The 23,155-nt window shown below is 41.4% G+C and overlaps 1 protein-coding gene across 4 annotated transcripts in view; it reads left to right on the plus strand.

The window, feature by feature from the left end:
• Positions 1-617: 617 nt before the first annotated feature.
• The window catches only part of RABGEF1 (RAB guanine nucleotide exchange factor 1), a 49,691-nt gene continuing 27,153 nt past the window's right edge, over positions 618-23,155 (plus strand). For 3 of the 4 annotated variants that reach the window (XM_061153350.1, XM_061153353.1, XM_061153354.1), the window contains exon 1: positions 618-727. The gene's annotated coding sequence lies outside the window, so the exon portion shown is untranslated. The remainder of the gene's footprint in view (positions 728-23,155) is intronic. The other variant, XM_061153351.1, reaches the window with a different exon arrangement.

Here is a 23,155-nt window from a genome sequence, read left to right on the forward strand (position 1 = left end):
TGTGCCATAGATGGCATCCCGAATACAGAGGCAGCTGCTGTCTCCAACATTCCTGAAATGGGAATCACAGAGAACTGGATTCCATTTATGACTCGACCACTGATAACGAGACACTGGCTAACTTTTTAACTCGTGGAACTCAGGCTCAGCTGTAAAACCGATTTCTCTATCAACCACTCTCGTTAAGGTCCTTTAACTCAAGAACTTTTAGAATCCTAAGATCCGGGTGAAGCGGTGGGATTCATGAGTTTCTCAGGCAGCCTCATTTCCTGCGGTCTGGAACCAACCACGGGCCCAAACACTGCTCTCCGAGCGCCTTGGCAGCCGCCGCCTCCCATTCCAAGCTAAGAATGGGAGGGGCCGTGTCAGAGGGGCCGCATCGTCCTCCGCCTACTCCTAGAAAAAGACAATGAAACACCGGCTTCTCCGCCGGCTCCCGAACGCTTCAGATCAGCGCCCCAGGATCAGGGTCGAAGCCGTCTCCTTTCCCTCGCCTTTAGGCTTTGCGGCTGCAGAAATCCAGGCTATCTCCACCCAGGGCGGAATCCTGCTAGCGCCGAGGCCCCGGAAGTGACGTGCGTGCGTGCGTGGCGTGCGTTCGCGGCGCTGGGGGCGGGGCTGCGAGAGGGAGGACCGGCGTGAGGGCGGGTTGTGGACAAGTACCGGCCACCTCCTCTAGCGACGCGCGGAGAGCGGCTGACCTGACGCTGGTGGAGCCGCAGGCGAGGTACGGGGCAGACGGGTTGGGGGCGAGGGCGGCGCGATTCTTGGCTCGGGGCGGCGTGGCGGCGGCACCGTCCCGGCGGGGGGTTGCTGGGTCATTGGTCCGGGCTGTCCACCCGGCTGGGGCCATCTCGCTCCGGTATCTCCTGCTGCCCTCCGTCTCAGCCCCGGGGCTGGCGGCGCGGCCCTTGCCGGTCCCAGGTAGTCGTCGGCCCCCTTCATCCTCTGCCGTGTTCGGACTGCCGGTTTCGGGAGCTCGTCGCCAAGTTCTCTGCGGCCCGGCCCAACTTCGACGGCAGACCGACGCGCGTCTAGTTTCTTGGCCGCCTTCTGCCACCGTCCCCCCTTCGCGGGATGGCTGCCCTCCGGCCGGGTCCCTCCTCACTATCCAGTCGCCGAGTGCCGAGGGACACCTCTGGTGGCGGCCGGGGGGGTCATGCCCTGGGCCCCTGGGGGACCCCGTCGCAGCCCGGCCTGGCAGTGGCGCCAGGTACTTGGGGGACCCGCGTCGGTGTTGGGGAGGGAAAGGTCCCGGAGCTGGGAGAATGCTTCCAGCGCGGGGACTGAAGACTGGTCCTAACTTTGGCCGGGTGGTTGAGGGCGAAGTTGTGGGCCTGGGCTTTTAGGAACAGAAGTCCCTGCTTCCGAACTGTCTGGGAGGAGATGCCCATCACGGAAGTTTAGTTGGCAGGGGGGAGAGAGTAGGTCAGAGCCTGCTGGTGATGTCTCAGCGCCAGTGACCAAGCCCTGCGGTTGGGAAATGTGTCAGTGGGCGCCGGGCCTCGCTTTGCCGTGAGATTGATTAGGTGTCAGGAACATTTGTCAGGATGAGTTTACAGCATCACCTGGGAAGTAGTTTTTTGGATCTGGGGAGTTTTGTGTGTAAAAATAGTTGTAACTTTTTTTTCTGTAAATCTAAAACGGCAGAGCAAACCCAAAAAAGTCAATTAAAGTTACTAATTAAAATAGTTGTACCAAGAAAGCTTTCCAGAGATGCCCGAAGATTTTCTTTGATTTAATCCATTTAATGGTAAATAACGATAATTTTAAGAGTTACTGGTTCTTAGGTGGAAGATTAAGAAGTGTTCAGGATTTGAATTTTTATTGACCTCCCAAGCACTCACTTTCTTCTCTCTATAGAAGTTAGCTACTTTAAGAGAGGGGGACTGCGAAGATAGTGTGTGGTGAGCAGCGTGAGCTAAGAGTAGGGGTGGGGTGAGGTGGGGAACCACACCCCAGGTGCCCCAAGGGACTGCAGGGTGTGGAGGGAGGTACCTGGGAATATTTCCGGAAATGTCCTGAAGAATGAGTAATATTCAGAGTGACAAGGTGGGGTGAGAATTTTAAGGGTAGTGGGAATGTGGGGGTGGGGCAGCTAAAGGAGGAGAGGAGAGTAACTCCCCGGGAGGTGGTTTTTTATTTTTATTTATTTTTTTGGAGGTGGTTTTTTAAAAGGGAGAAAATGCAGAGGAGAGAGGAGCAGAGATGCAGGGCCTTTTCCTGGGCCCAAGAGTTTCCTGGGCCTTTTCTCTGACGGTGACAGAACCAGGGAAGGATTTTGAGGCGGGTTATTTGCCTGGTTAACATGGAATTTTTTTGTCGGTCTTACAGGCTGATCAGGATCGTGCTTGATTCTGTACTAGCTTGTGTTTTGAGTGTTTGAATTGAATTGTCTGTTCGTTTACTAATTGTTTGAGTGTGTCTGACCTTGCTTTATGTAAACTTCTATAAACAGGAATTCTGCTTTTATCTCTTTGCATCTCAATCCAAGTCAGGCATTCACCGAGTGTTCCAGGAGGACTTGATATCATGGATTTCTGATGTTGATTTTCAGTGAAAAAAAATTAATCAGTACTTATTTAGATAGCTACAAATAGAAGAACTAAGATCTTGTTTTTACTTTTGTCAGTCTTTGGGTAGAAGCAGAATTTCTGTCTTGACAATGCAAGTTTCACTTTTGGCACATGTGTTTATGTTGGTTGCAAAGTAGACATCTCCAGCAGAGATGATCCATGCCTAAAATACTGGAGATGTCTGTGTAACATACTTGTCTGTTCTGTGGCATAGAATAGAGATGCCATTAAGTGGCTTCTTAACCCAGCACTGACCCTAAAAAAAAGTTTCACAACAGAGGCCAGGCATTTTGAAAGTCATATTAAATGTTCATTTTTGTCCTAAAGAATTGTGGAAACATTATGTATATTGTTTGTTTGACTGAAATGCCTTGAAATAATCTAGACTGTTGTTGAGTAAACACTTAGGAAAAACAGTAATAGTTGACTCATCTTTTCCCCACGTACTATCATGTAGCTCTTATTTTGTCTGTCTGTTATTTGGATAAAGCTCCCAACATGCCTTAAGAAAATGCTGTACTTTATGGTGCTGCTTTCAAGTTACCGCGTGAGATTCCTGTTGTTGATGAAGTTACTATCGGTGGGATAGGAAGCGTAATTTTTATTATGTAGTAAAACATTTTTTACATCTCTGGTAGCATAGCTCACTTGTTTATGGTCACTAGGTGGGTGAAGGACTATAATTATAATCAATTAATTAGGTAAATTTATAGTTAAAGTTATAATCAGAATGTTAAGTATGAGTGCATGATAGAGTAAAATTTTACCCACTAAGAGTCTTAAGCTTTTTGTTTTCTTCAAATGACAGTAATGAGATTTCTGAAATCCCTGAAGCAGGAATGTAGCAAGAGCATTTAGGGCTGTAAATTCCATGCTGTTTCACAGTACAGAATGGTTGGCAGCATCCCCTGTGTTAGGCAGAGGGCAGCCCGGAAGGAGCCGGATAGAAATTTTATAAATAATTTTTGAAGCTAGTTGGTTCAGTTCTCATTCGGAGTAAATATGCAAATACACCTGCATTTGTGGTGATTTCATCTGTATTTTAAAAATGACTTTTGGGGGATTTTTACAGGGGATATATTTGCAAATTTCTGTGTGCACCCCAGTTAAAAATACATAATGAAAGTGTCTTATTTTGATAGTTCCTCTGTCGTTAGACTTTCCTAACTTTAAATATAACGTTGGTTACAACACTTGCTTTTGTTCTTTGGGAGCTCAAGAAAGATAATGCCTCTAGAAATTGAGCTCATAAATGTTTATTAATGGAAGAAAATATCTTCTGTGCTTTACTTTTTTTTTTTAAAGTGGGACATAATATGACCCAGCAGTCCCACTCCTGGGTATACACACCGAGGAAACCAGATCTGAAAGAGACACGTGCACCCCAATGTTTATTGCAGCACTGTTTATAATAGCCAGGACATGGAAGCAACCTAGATGCCCATCAGCAGACAAATGGATAAGGAAGCTGTGGTACATATACACAATGGAATATTACTCAGCCATTAAAAAGAATTCATTTGAATCAGTTCTAATGAGATGGATGAAACTGGAGCCCATTATACAGAGTGAAGTAAGCCAGAAAGATAAAGGCCAATACAGTATACTAACGCATATATATGGAATTTAGAAAGATGGTAACGATAACCCTATATGCAAAACAGAAAAAGAGACACAGATGTACAGAACAGACTTTTGGACTCTGTGGGAGAAGGCAAGGGTGGGATGTTCAGAAAGAACAGTATTGAAACAAGTATACTATCAAGGGTGAAGCAGATCACCAGCCCAAGTCGGATGCATGAGACAAGTGCTCAGGGCTGGTGCCCTGGGAAGACCCAGAGGGATGGGATGGAGAGGGAGGCGGAAGGGGGGATCGGGATGGGGAACACATGTAACTCCATGGCTGATTCATGTCAATGTATGGCAAAAACCACTACAATATTGTAAAGTAATTAGCTTCCAACTAATAAAAATAAATGAAAAAATAAATAAAAATCATTTCCCTTAAGAGAGTTCTTAGAACCATTAAAAAAATAAATAAATAAAATAAAGTGGGGCATATCATTTGCTTATATCACACCTTGTTCCGAAAAGGATTCATAATGACTTACAAAAATATGTACAGCTAACTGTTGGAAACAGAAAAAGGTAATGAGTTCAGGACTGTGGGAGAAAAATGAAGGTGGAAACAGAATTGAGATCTGTACACAAAGTACTTGGACTGAAGTCTTAAGTATTTGTTGAAGTGAAGTCGCTCAGTCGTGTCCGACTCTTTGTGACCCCATGGACTGTAGCCTACCACGCTCCTCCATCCATGGGATTTTCCAGGCAAGAGTACTGGAGTGAGTTGCCATTTCCTTGTTAGAGGGCCCCAAATTTGACTGCTTTTTAGTAGCCAGTTCAGAAAGAAATGTAATCAGTTACATGGTTCACTGACCATAAGATAAGACCCAACTTCTGCTTTGGATTCACAAAGATTCCTTGTTCTGAGAAACTCCTCAACTACATCCTTAAGTAGCATTTCAGAGGGCTGTGTTTTGTTTTTTAGTAAAATTCCTCATTGGTTCATTGTGTAGGTTAATGGCATAAGATCAAAACATAATTTAATAAAAACAGTTCTGGTGCTGGCCAAAAAAAAAAAATGTGGATTAAGCGTTCAGCTCCCGAGACTGATGTAATTTAAGGATCTGTTTTACATTATCTAGGTGTGTAGATGGGGATGACACAGTTTTCAGGTTACCTTTTGTAAATGTTTTGTTTCTCCGTGGAGCTTTCTTTTATTAATTTATTAGCAGTGAGGTTTGGGTTTGTGCTTCCTGACAAGTTCTTTGAGTACATCTATTTTTTGTTGTTGGTTAATCACAGAGCCATATTTTTATCAGGTGTGCTTTATCATGGAGGGTATGAAAATGGAGGACACTGCCAAGGATAAATATTTAAATAAAAGTTACCTTGCCTCCACATGTAGATAAACTGAGGAAATACCAATGAGTACCAAGACTCATTGCTGGAAGTAGGTTTGGGGTGTTAGCTTCAACACAGAGAGCATTGGGTTGTAAAGTCCAGGCATATAATTTATATTTAAGAAGGGACGGAATCCACTCGGCTCATCCTAGGTGTAGTGTCCAGTAAATTAATATATCTGCCTTTTCCTCAAGCTAAAAAGTTGACCTTTTAAGTAATTAGTTCAAACTTATCAAGTGCTAGCATGAGCCAGGCATGTGCTAATAATAAGCTCTTTACATGCATTGTCACAGTATTGTCCTTCTCCTTTATTCCTTTTCTTAAAGGAAAAATATAAAGAAATGTGGTTCAGAGCAGTAACTTGTTCCAGGTCATACAAGAAGTGATGGAGATTTAAACTTAGGTAAAATTTAACTTCAGTAATCTGACAGACTCAGTGGTCCACACCTATGACTTTCTACTATAATACTTGAGGTGGGCTTGTCTGGGCCGACAGGTAGGGCTACACAATACACTCAATAGAGGTAAACACATTGGCAAGTATTATAACCCATCCTTGCAAAAGGGCTTTGAACCATTCTGAACTTTCCATCCAGAAAATGAGCTGAGAGCTACAAGTTCAGGGCATTTGGCCATAGTCTGTACAGCTGGGAAAAAATATGCCTTCTAGGTATCTGTCAGGATTAGAGAAATGGGAATATTATTTTATGCATTTGTGTACATTTAAAATGCTTATACTGTTTTTTGTTGTTATAAATTTGTCTCTTGAGAGCAGGAAAACCACGATGATATAGCTGTAAAGATAGTGTGCCATTCTGGAAAGAGAGGTCTATATTTATATTTTAGAGTAAAACTTTAGCTGGTGATCCCACTGCTATAATTTAGGACAAATTGAGGTTATACTTTTATAGTGATAACTGTGAGGTGTATGCGTTATTAATCTCCTTTTGTGTTTTATTAGGAATTGTATTGCATTTTAGAGTTGTACAGATAAGTAAACCATTATTTATTGTGAGTTTTCATATGAGACTATTCCAGTTTAATTTCACATCATTTTATTTTGAAGTATTGTAATCTAGTTCCTCCAGGATATTGTAAATTGTGACCTAGCCTACGGAACTCAAGAGTAGAGAACATCCTTATTCATCCTTATTAGTAAACAATGGGTGGAACTGTCCTTGTCTAAATATAGTTATGTAAGGTGGTGTTTCCTTAATTGCATTTCCATAGTGCTTTTGTCATTGTAGTTAAATAGGTTCCTGAAAAATTAGTTGGGCTAGTCACCTAAGTTTTGAATAGGATATTATAAGAAGAATATAAAAATTGTGAAAACAACAACAAAAAAAGTAGGCTGATGAAACAGTGTCCAAAATCCATTATAATTAATGTCTTGGGAAGTAATATGCTTGGCTTTTACTTAGTGAATTAGATTACTTTTTTATTTATAGAAATTAATTAGCCTTTGTGGTTGGGACAGTAGTGTGATAAGTGTGTAGATTTCATTTGTCTGGAGTTTCAAATGTTGTATAGTTGTGAATGGACACATTTTAAATGTCATTTATAAGCAATAATCAGGGGGCAAAGTATTTTCATACCGTATGCTAGCTGCTGATACCTTTACAGAACATCATGTGATGTTTACAGGACACCTGCTCCAGGAAATGGAATGTCTGATGAGAGACAATATTGAAATTCAATATTTAAGTCCATTGAATGTCCACTGTATGGAGACACCACTTTCTCCCAAAGCCTACTTTCATTTTATTTTTTAAAAATTTTATTTGTTTATTTATGGCTGTGCTGGGTCTTCACTGCTGCGGTGGGCATTCTGGAGTCGTGGGGAGTGGGGGCTGCTCCGGTCGTGGGCTTGGGCTTCCTCGCCGGGGCTGCTGCTGTCGCAGAGCGCAGGCTAGAGGCTCTTGGGCTTCAGCAGTTGTGGGGCCCAGGCTTACCTGCCCTGCGGCATGTGGGGTCTGCCCGGGCCGGGGGTCCAATCCGAGTCCCTTGTGTTGGCAGGCGGGGTTCTTCACTGCTGGACCACCAGGGAAGCCCCTTTATCTCATCTTTTGTTGACATAGAGTTGATTTACAGTCTGTGTTAGTTTCAAGTGTACAGCAAAGTGAATCGGTTTTCAGTTTTCTTTCCCGTGTAGGCCATTACAGAGTACTGCATGGGGTCCCCTGTGCTGTAAGCAGGTCCTTACTAGTTAACGCTTCGTGATATGCGTGTATGTCGGTCCCAGTCTCCCAGTTCATCCGTCTCCTCTCCCCCCCACCCCCGCTAACAGGAAGTTTGTTTTCTACAGCTGTGATTATTTCTGTTTTGTAAGTAAGTTCATTTCAGGAGCCTACTTTTATTCTTACATGTGCTTGAGGACAGATTGCAGGCACATTTTGTTGCTGATGTTACCCGTGAGAGGTTGTAGGCTGTTGCCCTAAAGAATTATTTTTACCTTTTCAGTACTTGCCTTTTCAGTGTGTGTGTGTGTGTGTGTGTGTGTGGTCTTCAACTGTCTACCTGATATTTTGTGATGTTAAAGTTTTAATATTTTGTGTAAGCATTTCAGAGCTCACCGTAAGGTACATATGTGGGTTTTATTGTACTGCAAAGAAGACTGGTATTTAAACTCCATGTTACTTTGTAGTTCTGTCCTTTGAGCTGTCATAGGTTTCCTAAACAAAATTGGTTTCAGCCAGTGTGTTCTTCTTAGCTCCCAGTGATGACTAATTTCTAACCACTTGGCTCACATTAGAATTTTCTTTAAAAAAAGAAAAAGAATTTTCTTGGTGGGTTGACACTGTTATCCTGAAATCATTAGTAGTGCTTTTTGCCTTAATGTCTGCTTTGATACCAGTATAGCTTTCTTTGCTTTCTCTTGATGAATGTTGCATGCTGTATCTTTTTTCCATCCTTATATGTTCCAACCTTCTTTGTCCTAGAAAAGCATCATGAAGTTAGATTTAGTTTTTTATTTCTTTAGTCTGACAATTTTAGTCTTTGAATTAGAATCGTTAGTCTATTAGTGTAATTGTTACTACATTTGGAATTTTTCGTTCTTTCCTCTTTGTACTACTTCTGCCCTGTTTCCTGTCTCCTCTCCTTTTGAAACTCTGGTTACACATCTGGTAGACTTGTTCACAGTGCCCCCAGACCTGCTCCTTTTTCTTTTTTTTTGGCCATACCATGTGGTGTGGAGGATCTTTGTTCCCCCACCAGGGATTGAACCCATGTCCCCTGCAGTGTAAGTGTGGAGTCTTAACCACTGGACCGCCAGGGAAGTCCTTGATCTGCGCTTAAATCTGCCCTTTGAATTCTTAGTTTTAGTTAATATACTTTTCAGATCTAAAATTTCAACTTGATTCTTACAGATTCCAGTTCTCAGTTGAAATTCTTCATCTTTTTATATGTTCTGTCCTCTTTCTTCCCCTGTTATTTAAAATAGGAAATTTAAATAGCCATCGTTATTTAAAAGTCTTCCCGTTAACTTCAGTGTCTAGATTATGTGAACATCTGTTTCTGTTCTTTCTTTTTGGTTTTCAGTTATAAGAATGCTGAGCGTTATGAATAAAATGAAGTTCCAGATGCTGCTGCTCTTTTTCAGAGAGGAAATCACTCCTCCTTTTTGCTAGTCAGGTAGTGTAGGGGCTCATCACCTAATCCTGTTAGGGACTGAGTTAGTGGTTGAGGTTGTGTTGCTGGTTTGGTATGGCAGGGATTCTCTCTAGTTTGTCTTTAATGCTGTTTGCCTTTAATGCTAGCAAGTAGCCAGCCATCCAGGGCTTCCAGCTGATACTCTCATAAATTCACAGGGATCCCTCCTCCTGGTAGCTTCTCTGCTCTAATCTTTGCTGAGAGCAGTGAGATTGTTGAAAACTCTACTCTTGATTTTCAGAGGCTTTTAGTTTTGTTTTGAAGCCCTTTTTGTGCAACTGCAGAATTTGGTAAATGTCTTCAGGAGAAGGCCAGCCTTTTGTCAGGCCTGGTTCTTCAGCTCTCCTCTTTGACTGGGATCTTGACCTGTGGAGTCTTGCTTTTCATCTCTTCCAAAAGCTCTCATGGTTCCTCTGCAGAAGGAAAGTCTTGATTCTCAGCTTTTTGCCCCAGAATCAGCAGTAAGTCATTTGGATTCTCTACAGTTCCTCTCTTTTTCCAGAATCTAGAGCCTTCTAGTCTTGGTTGTTTCAGCTGCTTTCTGATGCATTTAAACATTGGTTTTTAAAATGTTGCTGACTTTCCTAATTCTCAGTAGCAGTGTCGGTATGCCACAAGCTACTTTGTCATATTCAGAAAAGAGAGTTTCCCGCGAGGAATGAAGTTATAAGAAGAAATTAATCTTTTTGTAATTGTGGTGCTTGCTTTATAGCCAGGCTCTGTCCATGGAATTCTCCAGGCAAGAATACTGGAGCAGGTAGCCATTCCTTTCTCCGGGGGATCCTCCCAACCCAGAGATCAAACCTGGGTCTCCCACAGTGCAGGCAGATTCTTTCTTGTCTGAGCCATCAGGGAAAGTTACTTTCATTTAGAGCAGTGGTTCTCAAGGAGCTCCTAGCCACATCACCTGGAAACTTGTTAAGAATGCAAATTCTCAGGCCCTCCCTACCCCCCAGACCACCTGAATCCATGTTGTAACAAGTCTTCCAAGTGATACTTATGCATGCTAAAATATGAGAACCACTGCCTTATAAGTTGTTTGGCTGTTTAAGTTTCTCCTACCCTCTACAGTTGAACGCTAGAGAGTATATAGGGGTGTTAAAACCAAAATTTAGTTGAGTAAATGAAGATCTAATTGGCTTTATCAAATGATTCATGAATCAGGCAGCATCTCGTCGGCAAAGAGATACTTTGAGAGGTTACACAACATGGAAGGCTTCTGTGGTGAGGGGGGACAGGAAAGGAAGTCATCATTAGCAAGGAAAAATGAAAGGTCATTGGAGGAAAGTAAAAGCTCAGGTGACCCTAGCTTCTCATTGGTTGAGCTACAGCATTTTCTTTTGGCTAGGCCGGCTGCTGGGAAAGAAGGAAGTCTTTCTCTTGCTGACGTAATAAAGTAGTGCACTTCCTGTTTGGGAGTGCAGGGTACTCTCTTCCTGTTGCAGTCAGTAACTGACGTCTTTCCGGCAGGGTGACTGATGCTTCCTGTCTGAGGTAATTGATGACGAGGATGATGAGGGTAGTAGTAGCAGGTGACAGCTCCCTTTACAGGCCTTCCTGATACCCATTTTAGTTGAGATTTTCTTTTTTTTTTTTTTTAATTTTTCACAAGGAACAAAAGGGAAAGAAAACTCTCTAAGCGGGTACTTTGTGAGTCTTGTGAATATATCATTGAATAAATCTAGAAGATACCTATTGAGTACTCACTCTGTTCCTGGTGCTGTGTTGTCTACACACATGGAACGGACAAGTTAGCAAGGAATTGTACTAGAACATGAGTGTTGTAATAGCTGTAGTTATGAAATGCTCTAGGGGGACTCCTCTGGTTGGGAATCTGGTTTGCAGTGCTGGGGACATGGGTTTGACCCTTGGTCAGGGAACTAAGACCCTACATGCCGCCGCAGAACGACGGAGCTGGTGCACCGCAACAGAAGCGTCCTTGTGCCACAGCAGAATAGCCTGCGGTGAAGACCCCATGTGCCGCACCTGAAATCTGATACAGTCAGATTAATAAGTAAATAAATCTTTAAAAAATGCTATAGGAGCCAGCAAGATGGAATTATTCTGTCAGTGGGGAAAGGGGAGTCAGACATTATTTGAAATAGGGTGGGATTTGAAGGCCGATGAATAGAAGGGTATTCTAGACTTGTTCGTGAATAGGATGACTGTGTACCTTATTATTGAAAACAGGTCACTTTTGAGAACCAAAGGGATGCTTTTATGCCAGGACTGTTCTCATTAACTGGGATGTATGATCAACCTATTTGTAAAGAGGAAGTGATGCTGTGGATCCACAGGTCTATATCAACTAGTGAAAGATGCATTTCTTTCAATTATTTCTGGAATTCACAACAGTTCTAATTGGTTTACAGGACTGCTGTAACAAATTACCACAAATCAGGTGCTTAAAACAACAGAAATTAATTTTTTTTTTTTGTAGTTCTGTAGTCTAGATGTCTAAAAGCAAGGGCCATGCTCTCTCCGAAGGCTGTAGGGAAGATGGTTGCTGCAGGCCTTGAAGTTTACTATGTTCTTCCAATCTCTGCCTCTGTGGCCATGTGGCCTCTGCGTGTTTCTGTCTCTCCCAGGACCTTCTATAAGGATACCAGCCATTGGATTTAGGGCCCACTCTAATCCAGTCCCATCACTTCATGGCAAATAGATGGGGAAACATTGGAAACGGTGACAGACTTTATTTTTGTGGACTCCAAAATCACTGCGGATGGTAATTGCAGCCATGAAATTAAAAGACACTTGCTCCTTGGAAGGAAAGTTATGACCAACCTAGACAGCATATTAAAGAGCAGAGACATTACTTTTCCAGCAAAGGTCCGTCTAGTCAAGCCTATGGTTTTTCCAGCAGTCATGTTTGGATGTGAGAGTTAGTTGGGCTATAAAGAAAGCTGAGCGCCAAAGAATTGATACTTTTGAACAGTGGTGTTGGAGAACACTCTTGAGAGTCCCTTGGACAGCAAGAAGATCCAACCAGTCCATCCTAAGGGAGATCAGTCCTGGGTGTTCATTGGAGGGACTGATGCTGAAGCTGAAACTCCAATACTTTGGCCACCTGATGTGAAGAGCTGACTCATTTGAGAAGACCTTGATGCTGGGAAAGATGAGGGCAGGAGGAGAAGGGGACGACAGAGAATGAGATGGTTGGATGGCATCACTGACACAATGGACATGGGTTTGGGTGGACTCTGGGAGTTGGTGATGGACAGGGAGGCCTGGCATGCTCCGGTTCTTGGGGTTGCAAAGAGTCAGAACTGACTGAATGACTGAACTGAACTGAACTAATACAGTATGACTTCATGTTAACTACATCTGCAAAGTCATTGTTTCCAAATCTAGTCAGCATTCACATTATTGGGGTCCAGCCTATCTTTTGGGAGGTCATAGTTCAACCCACAGCAGGTGGAATGGTTTTAGCAGCTTTTGAAAGTTTCTGCAATTTAATTTATTGTTACACAACGACGCATTTTTCTCACAAGCTTAGAATATAATACAAATATTTATTTGATTGAGCCCTCTAACAAGTCTGAATAAATACATTTCATTCCAGGCAGTTGTTTTTTGTACTTATCTCATAGATACATGTATGTCTAGCCCAGTGATAGCAACTGGCAAAGGATGAAATGGCTGCAGCAAAGCTAAAACTAAGATATAACTTTGCAAAACCAAAACCCTTTAATCCCTGAAGCCACCTTTATATATTGTGGTTTGCTGTTACTTTGTGTTATTGACTAGTTGAGAGATGGCTGTTTCTGTGGAAGAAGGGATAGAGCCTGTTAGAAGTAGACTTGAGCAACCCGGTTATTTTGCGTGTAATTTTGAGTTGCTGGCCTCGGGAATGGCACACTCAGATTGGAGTGAAAATTTCACTTCACTGACGAGGGTGTGACAATACAAGAGAAGGTTGTCGCCTGGAATTCATTCCTTAAGAATGCTGCTCTGCTGGCTCTGCTCATTCCAGCAACAGAAACTGTACGTTATGCTCCACAGGGTTGATTATTGTTTGAAATTATTTGGTCACACTAGTGTTTGGATACTTTGTCTTGTTTTATTTAACATTGGAACTCTTCCACTAATTCTCTGTGTGACATTCACATTCATTTTGGAGGCAATGTATTTCATGCTATGAAAGTCAGTGAAACATGTATACAGTCTTTGATTAAACTTATAGTATCTTCATAACATGTAAAGTCAAGGACTAAAAGATGACATAAAAAGAGCACCTGTTAAAAGAAAAGAGAAAATGAGCAAAGAACAGGAACAGTTTAATTCTTTTTTTTTTTTTTTTGGAAAGTTTAATTCTTCAGAGAAAGCATGCTAATGACCAATAAGTATCTATAAAGATGGTTAATTTAAGGACATATGTGTTAAACCAAAAAATGCTTCTCCTTTTTTGCCTTTCAGATTGGCAATGATTAAAGACTAATAATGCAGTTTTTATGAGTTTTTGTCAAAGTAGATCATTGTAGGTGGGAAGGTAAATAGGTAAGACCTTTTTGTAAGACCAGTTTGGGGATATAAATCAAAGTTTACAAGGCATACACCCTTTGACATTCCATGTCTGTTCCTAGGAAGCTATTTCCATTTTGCAAATGGTCTGCTCAAATCCTTAGATTTATAAATTTTATTAGTATAATTCCTAAATATGATGAAATACTCTCTTGTCCTCTTTACTTAAAATAGTCTTCCCAGTCTCTTATTTGCCTTTGTATTTTGGTTCTAAGATGGGGCCTTTTAAAAACTAGGTAGATGTTTCAGTTTAGTTATTCAAATCTGTTTCCTTTCTGATTTCTCCTGCAGCTTGTAAGCTTAGATAGCCCTCACATCATTAGAAGTTTCATAAATACTTAATTTTAGTTCTTTCTATTTTTTCACTTGTCTTTAAAGAACTTTTAACGCTTTATGTTACCTGTAGTTAACTTTGGGGGGTAGTAGATTGCTGACCAGTAATTCCAACATTGTTTATTGAACATTCTTCCCTTCTCCTTCCTCTAATTATTATATTAGAGGCACAGAATATATTAAATATTGTTATATTAGCAGTAAATTATTTTATGTATTAGCAATTAATTTGGGGGTCAGCTATAGTGACTTGCTAGTTCTGTTGCTACGTTCACATATTTTAACTAGTTTGCAGAAAATTAAAGTTCAGTAAATTAAATTAATTTAGAATATTTTTTTAAATTCTTGCCTATGTATTATTGCTGATAAAACGTGGAATTTTTTTTTGACTGTGTTATTTGGTATGTAGAATCTTAGTTCCCTGGCCAGGATTTGTCTCTCACCCCGGGCAGTGGACAGTGGAAACGTGGAGTCCTAACTGCTGGACCACCAGGGAAGTCCCCAAATATGGAATAATTTTGTCAAGTTCAAAAGAGTCTTTTGGAATTTTATTGTTATTTATCAAAAACTTAAAAATTTGAAAACATTTGCTCATTTATAAAATATTTAATTTTCTCATACTGTGTCTTGGTATGTCTTGCCAACTACTTAAGCCTTCTTTATATCTCAGTGTTTTTATGCAGATGAATAATTATTTTTATTACATATATATATATATATTTTTTTTTTTTTTTTTACCAAGCCGTGTGGCATGCAGAATGTTAGTTCCTCAACCAGGGATTGACTCCCCGCCCCCCTCCGCCACCCCCCCACATACATGGTGAAAGTACAGAGTCTTAACCAGGGAAAGTCCCTAATTTCCTTATTAAAATAGTTCCTAGATGTTTTTACATTTTGATACTATTGGGAATGAGATCCTCTATTTGTATTTTCTAATTTGTAGTTAGGTTATTATAAGAGTTTCATAGATTTCACATATGTAGTTTTTTCATATAAATAATTCTTTTATGAAATTTAGTAATTTTAAAATTAACTCCTCAATGTTCATAGTGTTTTAATTTCTTCTTTCAGGGCTTCTAGGTATATAGTCACATTTTCTAGACAGTAAGTGCTATGAGGACTGAAACATTATTTTTACTTATATTTGTATCCTAAGTGTCTGTCATGTAGTATAAATCAGTATATTGTTGAATAAATAAACGAGGTCATGATGAGTAGAGAAAGCGCTATGAGGACATAGTGACTGGGAGTAATGTTTTCTTTATTTTCTATGGGTGTATGTATCTCAGGTTTTTTAGAGTAACCATCTTTTACTTTTATAACTAGAAAAAAAAAACAAATTTAAGGGAAAAATCTTAACTTTAAATTCTGTTTCTTACCTGAGGTTCAAGGATAGTTTATTGTTTTAGTAGAGTTGATTGGATGTTTTCTGTAAATCCCAGTTGTATTGCCCAGAGGAATAATCTGTGAGGACATGACATTGAACCTAAGAAAAGGAAGCAGCCTCTCACAAGGAAGATAGTGGGAAGCTGCTCAGATCTAGAGTATTTTTTGGTTTGGTTTTACGAAATGAACCTGGTTTGCTTGCAGAGCCTTAAGGAAGAACAGACACAACTCTGTGGACTTTGCATACCTCTGACCCTTTTCAGGGTGCCTCAGTCCAGATTGAATCCTAGCCCTGCGGCAGAACTCACAGCAGTCTCGGCTGTCTCAGCAGTAGAGCTCATTCTTACTCCATCCTCCCTGCTATGAGTAGGTCAGTTGAATTACGCGTTTTCTCTGCCCAGGTTGCTCAGTAAAAGTCTACTTGTTGGCGTGCAGAGCTCGAACCGGAACTGGGTGTGGTCCCGCTGACCTCCCTCCTGGGTGCAGTACTGATGGTCGCTCACCTCTGGGTTGTGGCCCATCTGGCGAGGGATAGGTCTTTCTGCCCAGGAAAAACCGAATTGAGTCTCAGAGTTGATCCCCTGTGTTTCTCCCTAGTTGAAGAGGGTATGGTGTCTCTGTAGCTCTGATGTCTAACTTGGGTGTGCTGACCGTACCTTCTTTGCCCACCAGAACAGCTTTGTTACTGCTGCATAACCTTGGGATCATGGGATGTACTTTCTTTTTGGTGTCTCACTTGCTTGCTTTGTTTTTCATACTTAGGAACAGAAGTGATCTGAGTGCTATATGCACAACTGTCTGGAACACATTGGTTCAATCATGTTGTTGTTCAGTCGCCCAGTCGTGTCCAACTCTTTGTGACCCCACGGACTGCACCATGCCAGGCTTCCCTGTTCAGTCATAGGTGTTTTTATTTAATAGATTTTAAGTGGAATTTTTTTAAAAAAAATATTTTAATTTGAAATTATAGATTAGCAGGAAGTTGCAAAAATTACCTGGAGAGGTCCTGTATTCTTTTCACCTAGTTTGCCCCAATGGTTGTGTCTTACAAGGCTAGCTGTAGTACAGTTGTAGTAAGTTGACATGTTTCAATGTGTATTATAGTTCTGTGCCATTTTATCACATGTAGATTCCTGTAACCACCACCATTGTCAAGATACTGAACTATTACCACTGACAGCTCCCTTATGCTACCTCTTTGTAATCACATCCTTATGGGTAGACCCCAGGACTGCTCCCCAGGTCTTGTAATTCACAGAAGGACTTGAAGAACTCCTGTATTGCTGGTTGTTTTATTACAGTGAAAGGATACAGTGAACCAGGATCGATGAAGGAAAACAGTGCAGTGAGCAGAATTTGGAGGATACCAGACATGAGCTTCCAAAAGTCATCTCCCAGTGGAGTTGACAGAATATTTTTAATCCCTCAGCAGTAAACTCTAGTGCCAGGTGTGAAATTTTCTGTTGGGGAAGTTTGTTTAAGACTAAGATTCCAGGGTTTTTATCGGAGGCTGGTCACATAGGCACAGGCACCTTTATGACTGACCCCCAGAAGGAAAGCAGTATTCACCGTACCTCGCATAGTACAAACCATACAGTGTAGAGTCTGCACAGACTGTTTAGACAGGTTGGTACAATGTGGATCAAGACTACAGCATACAGAACACCCTTATCAGTTAGTCTGTAAGGGCACTCTTAAGACTTCAGTTCCCAGGAGCTGGCCAAGAGTCAGCCACACAAGCAGGCCCTTCTGAAAATGAGAACATGCATGATTTGAGCAACTCAGGCCTGCTTGGTTAACTCTTCCTGCATACCTTTCCTTACCCTCCCTTGTTAGAAACAGGATGTGGAGAAATAATTGTGGGCCCAGAGTGGAGGTGAGGCTTGGGTTGGTTGGGGTAGGTACTACTTTAGAAAGAGCGAAAGCTGAGACCTAACTGATGAGAGGGAAATTACCTTATGAACAGAGTCACAGCTTCTAGGCATTAGAACACACTTGCAAAGGTTCCCAGAAGAGAGAACTTGAAAGGAGTCCTATATTAGCTTTCTGTTGTTGCCATAATGAATTACCACAAACTCAGCAGCTTAAAACAGCACCCAAAGTTCTGTAAGTCAGAACTCCTGGCCGGCTCAGCTGGTGCTCTGTGAAGGCTCTCAAGAGATCAAAGTTAAGATGTCATCTGATCTGGGCTTTTCTCTGGAGGTTATGGGGAGAATCTGCCTCTAGGCATACTCAAATGTTGGTAGAATTGAGTTCAATAAAGTTTTATGACTGAGTTTGTCATTTCCTTGATGGTTGTCAGCCAGGGGTCATTCTCAGCTTCTAGAAGCCACCCACGTTTCTTACATTTTTCTCTACCTTCAAAGTCAACAAGGGTTCTTTGACTCTCTTTGACTTCTCTGTCCTCTTTTGCTTTATATTTTAAAAACAATTTTCTTGAAATATAGTTCACATACCATAGGATTCACCCATTTAAAGAGCACGATTCAAAAGCAGCCTTGACCACACCAACTTTAGAACATTTTCGTCACCTCAGAAAGAAACTCCATGCCCTTTAGCTATCTCCTTATTTCATTCTCTCTCTCCCCCTGAGTTCTAAAGCTACCATTATTCTGCTTTCTCTCTAGACTTCCCTGTTCTGAACATTCATACAAATGGGATCATATAATGTGTTGTCTTTTTATGACTGGCTTCTTTCAGTTAGCAAATGTTTTCACGGTTAGTCCTGTTGTGGCATGTGTCAGTACTTAATTCCTCTTTATGACTGAATAATATTGATACTTCATTGTGTGAATATACTACATTTTGTCGATTTATCATTTGGTGGACATTTGGGTTGTTTTCAACATCATTAGACTGTTATGGGAATTGCTGATACAAACATTCATTTACACATTTTTATGTGGACATATGTTTTCATTTCTCTTGGGCATATACCTTGGAGTGGAATTGCTCAGTAACTCTAATTAAAATCTTTTGAGAAACTGTCAGATGGTTTCCAAAAGCAGCTGCACCATTTTACATTCCCATCAGCAGTGTATGAATGTTTCAGTTTCTCCACATGTTTGTCAACATTTGTTATTATCTCACTTTTTAATACTGGCCATCTAATTGGTGTGAAGTGGTTTTTCATTTTCCTAATGACTGATGATGTCAGAAGTCATTTAATGTGCTTATTGACCATTGGTATATCTTCCTTGGAGAAGTGTCTTCAGATCTTTTACCCATTTTGATAACTGGAATATTTATCTTTTAAAATATTGAGTTGTAACAGTTCCTTATATATTCTGGATACACATTCTTTATCAGATTCATGATTTGCAAATATTTTCTCCCATTCTGTGGGTTGTCTTTTCACTCTTTTGATGGGGTTCCTGGGACCATTTAGTTCTCATGAGGTACAATTTGTCTGTCTTTTCTTTTGTTTATGCTTTTGGTGTCATCTAAGAATCTTTGGCAAATTTAAAATCATGAAATTTTACCTGTCCTTTTTCCCAAGAGTTTTTATAGTTTTAGTTTTTGCATTTAGTTCTTTTTAAAAAATATATTTATTCGTTTATTTCTTTATTTTGGCTGTACTGGTTCGTAATTGTGGCACGTGGGGTCTGCAGTCTCTGTTGTGGGATCTTTAGTTGTACATGCCAACTCTTATTTGTGGCACACGGGATCTAATTCCCTGGCTGGGGATTGAACCTGGGCCCCCTGCGTTGGGAGCACAGAGTCTCAGCTACTGGACCACTGAGGTAGTCCCTGCATTTAGCTCTTTAATCAATTTTTAATTTCTGTGTATGGTATAAGGCAAAGGTGTGACCTCATTCTATATGCGTGGTGTCTCAGCATCATTTGTTGAAGACTCTTCCATTTGATAGTTGTGACCATAGTTTGGTGGGTTTATTTCTGGACTCACAGTTCTATCCTATTGATCCACATGTCTGTCCTTGTGCCAGTTCCATGCTGTTTTGATTATCATGGATTTGTAGTAAGTTTTTAAATTGGTAACGTACATCCTCCTACATTGTTTTTCATGATTGTTTCAACTCTTCTGGGTTCCTGTTCTCTTCTGCGTTTGGGGTTCATGTGCTTATATTAGGTCTGCCTGGAAAATCAGGATAATCTCTATTTTAAGGTCAACTGATTAGTAATCTTAATTATCTGGAAATTTTTTTTTTTTTGGCCACCTGAGGTAGCATAATCACAGGTTCACAACAGAGTGAATGTCACAGGGGCACAGGACCTATGAGGCTTAGATTTGTGAAAAGGTAGAGCATGGTAGGAACAGAAGTTGGATAGAGGGGTAGGATTAGAAGTTTCAGAAATATTAATTTGTCCAAAGTCACATTGCAGAGCTGAGATTTGAGTGCATACTTGACCGATCTCCATGTTCTCATGTATACATCAAGCTGGTCTTCATAGACTCATAGCTGTTATTGTTATTTTCATGTTAACCTGTTGAGCCCTTAGTGTATGTGAAGTAGTCTTCCCAGTTACATTTTTTGAGCTCTAGCATAGTATTGGGCAAGTCTTTGGGTGCAAATAGGCTGTACTGGAGTTGGCAAAAGGAAAAAGCAGTCAGGGATCAAGGGGTGTGTTTCAGAATCTGAAGGTAGGCAAGCAGGCAAACCTTAGCAAAGGGTTAGAACTGAGAAATGGAAGCCCCTCAGGACCTAAAGAGTATTTTTCTTCTACCACTTTTCTCTGCTTCTTGTTGCGTATTTATTTCAGTCTGCAGACTGATTATCCTGTTACTCAGACTGCTTGTTAGAAGGTGGTCCTGCCTCAACTTCTCCATCATTCAAAAGAGCAATCCAGACTGAGTCTCATTTCCAGAACTTCATTTTGGGTCATGTATCCACCTCTGGTTCAGTCAACTGTGACTCTGAAGTTGGGGGGAGGGGGGCTGCACATATACAAACATGGCAACCTGTAGATTTAGAGATTTACATATGGGGAACACTTCCCCAGGGAAAGGGAAGTTGCTGACACATATGTTAGGTAGCCTCCCTAAAATATGTTCATTTTAGTAACACAGCTGTGCTATTGTCTTTGTAGTATAAAAATTTTTAAACTTACTGAATCAATACAAGGGAAAAAGTAGATATTTCTTTTTGCCTACTCCTCTTGGAATTGAAGGACCACAGGCCGATGCTGGTGAGTTTAGCTCAGACCCTCAAACAGTTCGGTGGCGCTCAGGACCGGGTCCAAGTTCCGGCTTCTGTGCTGGCCCTGCCGCTTGCTGCGTCTTGGTGGAGCAGACTGTGGCGTCGCAGTTTCAGCGTCTTTCTCTGTATTGTATAGAAGAAAGTAGATGGTCTTTAAAGTTTCTCAGTTTAACATTCTAGACTCTTGACTAGACTTTGTTAACCTTTCTAGCTCAGCCTCATTTATTAAATGGTAAGTATGATAAAATCTAAATCCTGTCTGTCCTTGGTGGTGGTGATGGTTTAGTCGCCAAGTCACGTCTGACTCTTGGGACGCTATGGACTATATAGCCTGCCAGGCTCTGCTGTCCATGGGATTTCCCAGGCAAGAACACTGGAGTGGGTTGCCATTTCCTTCTCCAGGGCGTCTTCCCAACCCAGGGATCGAACCTGCATTTCTGTGGCTCATTGCTTTGGCACGTGGTTTCTTTACCACTGAGCTGCCTGGGAAGCCAGGAAAAAAGTATAGATTTATGTAAACACCTCCATAAACATCTCAGTACGGTTCTATTACCTCTAAAAAAGTTTCTTGTGCTGTTCATTTATAGACTGCCGCCCCAACATCAGTTTCTAACACACTGATTATACAGTACATAAATTTTGAAAACTGGCTTCATTCACTCAGCATAAAGCATTTGGGAATTCATCCCAAGTAGTTGGGTATGGCATCACTTACTTTTTTTTTTCTAAGTAGCATTCCATTGCATGGATGTACCACACAGTTTGTTTATTCATTCATCTACTGAAGAATATTTTGTTGTTTCCATTTTTAAAAGGTCATAAAAATGTCACTAGAAACATTGTATAGATTTTTAAGTGAACATCAGTTTTATTTCTCTGGAGGAAGTAACTGGGAACTGGACTGCTGGGTTGTATGTTAAGTGTATCTAACTTTTAATGAAATTACTAAATTGTTTACCATGGTAGATGTACTATTTGCATCCCACTAGGAGGGTTCTCATGGCACCCCACTCCAGTAGTCTTGCCTGGAAAATCCCGTGGACGGAGGAGCCTGGTAGGCTGCAGTCCGTGGGGTCGCTAAGAGTCGGGCACAACTGAGTGACTTCACTTTCACTTTTCACTTTCATGCATTGGAGAAGGAAATGGCGACCCACTCCACTGTTCTTGCCTGGAGAATCCCAGGGACGGGGGAGCCTGGTGGGCTGCCGTCTATGGGGTCGCACAGAGTCGGACACGACTGACGCGACTTAGCAGCAGCAGCAGCAGGAGGGTTCTAGTTGCTCTGCATCCTTGCTTCCACTTGGTATTGTTCTTAATTTTAGCCTTTCTAGTAGGTGTGTATCGATGTCTCATGGTGGTTTCAACTTGCGCTTCTCTGACGGATGATGTTGAACTACTTTTCATGTGCTTAGCTGCCACATTGTCAAGGTGGTGTGACTGACATGGCTTGTTACCGTCTGAAATGTAACCAGTTAGCCTGCCAGTTTCATAGATGCTGGCAGAAGTCATGAGACTCTGGAGTTGGAGACAAAGGACTTCATTATTCACAGGACATCAGTAAAGTAAGCTTCATCTCACGTGGGCTGCCTTTGGTCCCAAGCCCCATGGTGCTGGTGTCACAGCCGAGGAACCTAAGCTTAAGGAACTCAGATTCTTCACAGTGGTCAGCAAACAAAGACAGCTGACTTTTGACCTGGAGGGTAATTAATATTCTGTCTATTTTACTTGACAGAAAAGTTGTTTTCTGCTCTGAAGGGAGGCAGTGATTGCTTCCTTCTGAGAATGTTAGATATGCAAACCTTCTTGAAGAGACAGTCTTAATTACAAAGGCCCCTTGTACAGAAATGTGAGAAACCATGGAGAATCATCTCCTATGTGTTTATCTTCTTTGGATAAGTCTGTTCATGTCTTTTGCCCATTTTAAAAAAATCAGATGGTTTTTCTTTCTATTGAGTTTTGAGAATTATACATGTCCTGGGTGCAAGTCCTTTGTCAGATATATGATTTGCCAGTATTTTCTCCCAGTCTGTAGTTGGTATTTTCATTTTTCTCGCAGTGTCGTTTGCAGAGCGAAAGTTTTAAGTTCCCTCGGGGCTTATCTTCTCTCTTCTGGGTGGAAAGCTGTGGAAGTAGTTACCCTGCTCTGTCTTGTACTCCCATCACTGTCTGGGAGACTCGAGAGAGGGAAAAATGGGTAGTTCCCCTTACTCAGAGGGTAGCTCCTGCAGTCTCTCATTCCAGTCGCTTCTGTGGACATTGTGTGATTGCCAGTGGCTCAAGAGAAGGGGGAAAAGACAAGAAAATGGAGGGATTTTCATATTTCCTCTCAGTGTTAGGAGTTCCTATTCTCATTCTTTGAGCCAGAACTAAAGGAGCACTCTCTGTGCCCTGGCATTCATTTCTGGGTTGACTCGGTGATACTGGAGGGGAGAAAGGGTAACCTGAATGGGGGTTCGGTGATACAGTGAGTTCTGATCTTCTTCCTTAATTTTCCTCCTCCCTTTTGCCTTTGAGAGTCCTCAGAAGTAATGCTTGGTGCATGCCTCTTTAGTTGTGGTGCACAGG

Source organism: Dama dama, chromosome 10 (assembly GCF_033118175.1).
Source record: "Dama dama isolate Ldn47 chromosome 10, ASM3311817v1, whole genome shotgun sequence".
NCBI lineage: Eukaryota > Metazoa > Chordata > Mammalia > Artiodactyla > Cervidae > Dama > Dama dama.